Raw genomic sequence first — 7,070 nt, 5'->3', positions numbered from 1 at the left:
TCGTTCATCTAGCACCAAGGGAACGGGTTGCAGGAGACACTTTTTCTCTGCTTTCTCAGTCTGTTTCCTAGTGCCGGTTTGAAGTTCCTGCAGTTTTCACTGTAAAACCGAGTTGGAGCTAGTACCTCCCCATATATATGTATGGAATGGAGTTTGCAACTGAAAAGAAACTTTGTGTTCCCAACAAGCTAGGTGAAGGACGGCTTTCACACACACTTATCTCTCAGAACTGAGCAAGTGGAGAGACGTTCGTTCATCTAGCACCAAGGGAAAGGGTTGCAGGAGACACTTTTTCTCTGCTTTCTCAGACTGTTTCCTAGTGCCGGTTTGAAGTTCCTGCAGTTTTCACTGTAAAACCGAGTTGGAGCTTCTACCTCCAAATATATATGTATGGAATGGAGTTTGGAACTGAAAAGAAACTTTGTGTTCCCAACAAGCTAGGTGAAGGACGGCTTTCACACACACTTATCTCTCAGAACTGAGCAAGTGGAGAGACGTTCGTTCATCTAGCACCAAGGGAACGGGTTGCAGGAGACACTTTTTCTCTGCTTTCTCAGTCTGTTTCCTAGTGCCGGTTTGAAGTTCCTGCAGTTTTCACTGTAAAACCGAGTTGGAGCTAGTACCTCCCCGTATATATGTATGGAAAGGAGTTTGCAACTGAAAAGAAACTTTGTGTTCCCAACAAGCTAGGTGGAGGACGGCTTTCACACACACTTATCTCTCAGAACTGAGCAAGTGGAGAGACGTTCGTTCATCTAGCACCAAGGGAACGGTTTGCAGGAGACACTTTTTCTCTGCTTTCTCAGTCTGTTTCCTAGTGCCGGTTTGAAGTTCCTGCAGTTTTCACTGTCAAACCGTGTTGGAGCTTCTACCTCCAAATATATATGTATGGAATGGAGTTTGCAACTTAAAAGAAACTTTGTGTTCCCAAAAAGCTAGGTGAAGGACGGCTTTCACACACACTTATCTCTCAGAACTGAGCAAGTGGAGAGACGTTCGTTCATCTAGCACCAAGGGAACGGGTTGCAGGAGACACTTTTTCTCTGCTTTCTCAGTCTGTTTCCTAGTGCCGGTTTGAAGTTCCTGCAGTTTTCACTGTAAAACCGAGTTGGAGCTAGTACCTCCCCATATATATGTATGGAATGGAGTTTGCAACTGAAAAGAAACTTTGTGTTCCCAACAAGCTAGGTGAAGGACGGCTTTCACACACACTTATCTCTCAGAACTGAGCAAGTGGAGAGACGTTCGTTCATCTAGCACCAAGGGAACGGGTTGCAGGAGACACTTTTTCTCTGCTTTCTCAGTCTGTTTCCTAGTGCCGGTTTGAAGTTCCTGCAGTTTTCACTGTAAAACCGAGTTGGAGCTTCTACCTCCAAATATATATGTATGGAATGGAGTTTGCAACTGAAAAGAAACTTTGTGTTCCCAAAAAGCTAGGTGAAGGACGGCTTTCACACACACTTATCTCTCAGAACTGAGCAAGTGGAGAGACGTTCGTTCATCTAGCACCAAGGGAACGGGTTGCAGGAGACACTTTTTCTCTGCTTTCTCAGTCTGTTTCCTAGTGCCGGTTTGAAGTTCCTGCAGTTTTCACTGTAAAACCGAGTTGGAGCTAGTACCTCCCCATATATATGTATGGAATGGAGTTTGCAACTGAAAAGAAACTTTGTGTTCCCAACAAGCAAGGTGAAGGACGGCTTTCACACACACTTATCTCTCAGAACTGAGCAAGTGGAGAGACTTTCGTTCATCTAGCACCAAGGGAACGGGTTGCAGGAGACACTTTTTCTCTGCTTTCTCAGTCTGTTTCCTAGTGCCGGTTTGAAGTTCCTGCAGTTTTCACTGTAAAACCGAGTTGGAGCTTGTACCTCCCCATATATATGTATGGAATGGAGTTTGCAACTGAAAAGGATCTTTGTGTTCCCAACAAGCTAGGTGAAGGACGGCTTTCACACACACTTATCTCTCAGAACTGGGCAAGTGGAGAGACGTTCGTTCATCTAGCACCAAGGGAACGGGTTGCAGGAGACACTTTTTCTCTGCTTTCTCAGTCTGTTTCCTAGTGCCGGTTTGAAGTTCCTGCAGTTTTCACTGTAAAACCGAATTGGAGCTTCTACCTCCAAATATATATGTATGGAATGGAGTTTGCAACTGAAAAGAAACTTTGTGTTCCCAAAAAGCTAGGTGAAGGACGGCTTTCACACACACATATCTCTCAGAACTGAGCAAGTGGAGAGACGTTCGTTCATCTAGCACCAAGGGAACGGGTTGCAGGAGACACTTTTTCTCTGCTTTCTCAGTCTGTTTCCTAGTGCCGGTTTGAAGTTCCTGCAGTTTTCACTGTCAAACCGAGTTGGAGCTAGTACCTCCCCTTATATATGTACGGAATGGAGTTTGCAACTGAAAAGAAACTTTGTGTTCCCAACAAGCTAGGTGAAGGACGGCTTTCACACACACTTATCTCTCAGAACTGAGCAAGTGGAGAGACGTTCGTTCATCTAGCACCAAGGGAACGGGTTGCAGGAGACACTGTTTCTCTGCTTTCTCAGTCTGTTTCCTAGTGCCGGTTTGAAGTTCCTGCAGTTTTCACTGTAAAACCGAGTTGGAGCTTCTACCTCCAAATATATATGTATGGAATGGAGTTTGCAACTGAAAAGAAACTTTGTGTTCCCAACAAGCTAGGTGAAGGACGGCTTTCACACACACTTATCTCTCAGAACTGAGCAAGTGGAGAGACGTTCGTTCATCTAGCACCAAGGGAACGGGTTGCAGGAGACACTTTTTCTCTGCTTTCTCAGTCTGTTTCCTAGTGCCGGTTTGAAGTTCCTGCAGTTTTCACTGTAAAACCGAGTTGGAGCTAGTACCTCCCCATATATATGTATGGAATGGAGTTTGCAACTGAAAAGAAACTTTGTGTTCCCAACAAGCTAGGTGAAGGACGGCTTTCACACACACTTATCTCTCAGAACTGAGCAAGTGGAGAGACGTTCGTTCATCTAGCACCAAGGGAAAGGGTTGCAGGAGACACTTTTTCTCTGCTTTCTCAGACTGTTTCCTAGTGCCGGTTTGAAGTTCCTGCAGTTTTCACTGTAAAACCGGGTTGGAGCTTCTACCTCCAAATATATATGTATGGAATGGAGTTTGCAACTGAAAAGAAACTTTGTGTTCCCAACAAGCTAGGTGAAGGACGGCTTTCACACACACTTATCTCTCAGAACTGAGCAAGTGGAGAGACGTTCGTTCATCTAGCACCAAGGGAACGGGTTGCAGGAGACACTTTTTCTCTGCTTTCTCAGTCTGTTTCCCAGTGCCGGTTTGAACTTCCTGCAGTTTTCACTGTAAAACCGAGTTGGAGCTAGTACCTCCCCATATATATGTATGGAATGGAGTTTGCAACTGAAAAGAAACTTTGTGTTCCCAACAAGCTAGGTGAAGGACGGCTTTCACACACACTTATCACTCAGAACTGAGCAAGTGGAGAGACGTTCGTTCATCTAGCACCAAGGGAACGGGTTGCAGGAGACACTTTTTCTCTGCTTTCTCAGTCTGTTTCCTAGTGCCGGTTTGAAGTTCCTGCAGTTTTCACTGTAAAACCGAGTTGGAGCTTCTACCTCCAAATATATATGTATGGAATGGAGTTTGCAACTGAAAAGAAACTTTGTTTTCCCAACAAGCTAGGTGAAGGACGGCTTTCACACACATTTATCTCTCAGAACTGAGCAAGTGGAGAGAAGTTCGTTCATCTAGCACCAAGGGAACGGGTTGCAGGAGACACTTTTTCTCTGCTTTCTCAGTCTGTTTCCTAGTGCCGGTTTGAAGTTCCTGCAGTTTTCACTGTAAAACCGAGTTGGAGCTAGTACCTCCCCATATATATGTATGGAATGGAGTTTGCAACTGAAAAGAAACTTTGTGTTCCCAACAAGCTAGGTGAAGGACGGCTTTCACACACACTTATCTCTCAGAACTGAGCAAGTGGAGAGACGTTCGTTCATCTAGCACCAAGGGAAAGGGTTGCAGGAGACACTTTTTCTCTGCTTTCTCAGACTGTTTCCTAGTGCCGGTTTGAAGTTCCTGCAGTTTTCACTGTAAAACCGAGTTGGAGCTTCTACCTCCAAATATATATGTATGGAATGGAGTTTGCAACTGAAAAGAAACTTTGTGTTCCCAACAAGCTAGGTGAAGGACGGCTTTCACACACACTTATCTCTCAGAACTGAGCAAGTGGAGAGACGTTCGTTCATCTAGCACCAAGGGAACGGGTTGCAGGAGACACTTTTTCTCTGCTTTCTCAGTCTGTTTCCTAGTGCCGGTTTGAACTTCCTGCAGTTTTCACTGTAAAACCGAGTTGGAGCTAGTACCTCCCCATATATATGTATGGAATGGAGTTTGCAACTGAAAAGAAACTTTGTGTTCCCAACAAGCTAGGTGAAGGACGGCTTTCACACACACTTATCACTCAGAACTGAGCAAGTGGAGAGACGTTCGTTCATCTAGCACCAAGGGAACGGGTTGCAGGAGACACTTTTTCTCTGCTTTCTCAGTCTGTTTCCTAGTGCCGGTTTGAAGTTCCTGCAGTTTTCACTGTAAAACCGAGTTGGAGCTAGTACCTCCCCGTATATATGTATGGAAAGGAGTTTGCAACTGAAAAGAAACTTTGTGTTCCCAACAAGCTAGGTGAAGGACGGCTTTCACACACACTTATCTCTCAGAACTGAGCAAGTGGAGAGACGTTCGTTCATCTAGCACCAAGGGAACGGTTTGCAGGAGACACTTTTTCTCTGCTTTCTCAGTCTGTTTCCTAGTGCCGGTTTGAAGTTCCTGCAGTTTTCACTGTCAAACCGTGTTGGAGCTTCTACCTCCAAATATATATGTATGGAATGGAGTTTGCAACTGAAAAGAAACTTTGTGTTCCCAAAAAGCTAGGTGAAGGACGGCTTTCACACACACTTATCTCTCAGAACTGAGCAAGTGGAGAGACGTTCGTTCATCTAGCACCAAGGGAACGGGTTGCAGGGGACACTTTTTCTCTGCTTTCTCAGTCTGTTTCCTAGTGCCGGTTTGAAGTTCCTGCAGTTTTCACTGTAAAACAGATTTGGGGCTAGTACCTACCCATATATATGTATGGAATGGAGTTTGCAACTGAAAAGAAACTTTGTGTTCCCAACAAGCAAGGTGAAGGACGGCTTTCACACACACTTATCTCTCAGAACTGACCAAGTGGAGAGACGTTCGTTCATCTAGCACCAAGGGAACGGGTTGCAGGAGACACTTTTTCTCTGCTTTCTCAGTCTGTTTCCTAGTGCCGGTTTGAAGTTCCTGCAGTTTTCACTGTAAAACCGAGTTGTAGCTAGTACCTCCCCATATATATGTATGGAATGGAGTTTGAAACTGAAAAGAATCTTTGTGTTCCCAACAAGCTATATGAAGGACGGCGTTCACACACACTTATCTCTCAGAACTGAGCAAGTGGAGAGACGTTCGTTCATCTAGCACCAAGGGAACTGGTTGCAGGAGACACTTTTTCTCTGCTTTCTCAGTCTGTTTCCTAGTGCCGTTTTGAAGTTCCTGCAGTTTTCACTGTAAAACCGATTTGGAGCTTCTACCTCCAAATATATATGTATGGAATGGAGTTTGCAACTGAAAAAAAACTTTGTGTTCCCAAAAAGCTAGGTGAAGGACGGCTTTCACACACACTTATCTCTCAGAACTGAGCAAGTGGAGAGACTTTCGTTCATCTAGCACCAAGGGAACGGGTTGCAGGAGACACTTTTTCTCTGCTTTCTCAGTCTGTTTCCTAGTGCCGGTTTGATGTTCCTGCAGTTTTCACTGTCAAACCGAGTTGGAGCTAGTACCTCCCCATTTATATGTATGGAATGGAGTTTGCAACTGAAAAGAAACTTTGTGTTCCCAACAAGCTAGGTGAAGGAAGGCTTTCACACACACTTATCTCTCAGAACTTAGCAAGTGGAGAGACGTTCGTTCATCTAGCACCAAGGGAACGGGTTGCAGGAGACACTTTTTCTCTGCTTTGTCAGTCTGTTTCCTAGTGCCGGTTTGAAGTTCCTGCAGTTTTCACTGTAAAACCGAGTTGGAGCTTGTACCTCCCCATATATATGTATGGAATGGAGTTTGCAACTGAAAGGAAACTTTGTGTTCCCAACAATCTAGGTGAAGGACGGCTTTCACACACACTTATCTCTCAGAACTGAGCAAGTGGAGAGACGGTCGTTCATCTAGCCCCAAGGGAACGGGATGCAGGAGACACTTTTTCTCTGCTTTCTCAGTCTGTTTCCTAGTGCCGGTTTGAAGTTCCTGCAGTTTTCACTGTAAAACCGAGTTGGAGCTTCTACCTCCAAATATATATGTATGGAATGGAGTTTGCAACTGAAAAGAAACTTTGTGTTCCCAACAAGCTAGGTGAAGGACGGCTTTCACACACACTTATCACTCAGATCTGAGCAAGTGGAGAGACGTTCGTTCATCTAGCACCAAGGGAACGGGTTGCAGGAGACACTTTTTCTCTGCTTTCTCAGTCTGTTTCCTAGTGCCGGTTTGAAGTTCCTGCAGTTTTCACTGTAAAACCGAGTTGGAGCTAGTACCTCCCCATATATATGTATGGAATGGAGTTTGCAACTGAAAAGAAACTTTGTGTTCCCAACAAGCTAGGTGAAGGACGGCTTTCACACACTCGTATCTCTCAGAACTGAGCAAGTGGAGAGACGTTCGTTCATCTAGCACCAAGGGAACGGGTTTCAGGAGACACTTTTTCTCTGCTTTCTCAGTCTGTTTCCTAGTGCCGGTTTGAAGTTCCTGCAGTTTTCACTGTCAAACCGAGTTGGAGCTTCTACCTCCAAATATATATGTATGGAATGGAGTTTGCAACTGAAAAGAAACTTTGTGTTCCCAACAAGCTAGGTGAAGGACGGCTTTCACACACACTTATCTCTCAGAACTGAGCAAGTGGAGAGACGTTCGTTCATCTAGCACCAAGGGAACGGGTTGCAGGAGACACTTTATGTCTGCTTTCTCAGTCTGTTTCCTAGTGCCGGTTTGAAGTTCCTGCAGTTTTC

The sequence above is a fragment of the Camelus dromedarius genome, unplaced genomic scaffold (assembly GCF_036321535.1).
Source record: "Camelus dromedarius isolate mCamDro1 unplaced genomic scaffold, mCamDro1.pat HAP1_SCAFFOLD_120, whole genome shotgun sequence".
Lineage (NCBI taxonomy): Eukaryota > Metazoa > Chordata > Mammalia > Artiodactyla > Camelidae > Camelus > Camelus dromedarius.
Note: the sequence above shows the minus strand (reverse complement) of the source record.